At 50.6% G+C, this 401-nt stretch overlaps 1 non-coding gene across 1 annotated transcript; it reads right to left on the reverse strand.

Moving 5' to 3' along the window:
- Positions 1-160: 160 nt before the first annotated feature.
- On the reverse strand, positions 161-279 carry LOC123179712 (5S ribosomal RNA). Its single transcript, XR_006490568.1, has one exon. It is a non-coding gene; the product is annotated as a 5S ribosomal RNA (ribosomal RNA).
- Between the last annotated feature and the right edge of the window lie 122 nt (positions 280-401).

A 401-nucleotide genomic window follows, 5' to 3' on the forward strand; every position in this document is an offset into this window, starting at 1 on the left:
ATGGTTTCGACCCCTTTCAGAACACGCTTGCCGCCGCTAGACGCGTGAATAATGAGCAGCGAGCTAAAACTTACCGTAAACGTGCAGAATAATAAAACGTGCTAAACATACGTCGCGCTCGTGCGTTTTGTTTTGCACGCGGTGCAAAAAAATTAAAAAGGGAATGCAACACGAGGACTTCCCAAGAGGTCACCCATCCTAGTACTAATCTCGCCCAAGCACGCTTAACTTCGGAGCTCTGATGGGATCCGGTGCTTTAGTGCTGGTATGATCGCATCCGACATGTTACCCCCGTCTTCGTCCCTTATGCTTGCCCCTCCCAGCTCCACTACACACACGATTGCACATTCCTTTGGCCGCTCCCGCTCAACTACGGAGACGAGTTTTACCACGGTTCAACT

This window comes from Triticum aestivum, unplaced genomic scaffold (genome assembly GCF_018294505.1).
Source record: "Triticum aestivum cultivar Chinese Spring unplaced genomic scaffold, IWGSC CS RefSeq v2.1 scaffold223193, whole genome shotgun sequence".
NCBI lineage: Eukaryota > Viridiplantae > Streptophyta > Magnoliopsida > Poales > Poaceae > Triticum > Triticum aestivum.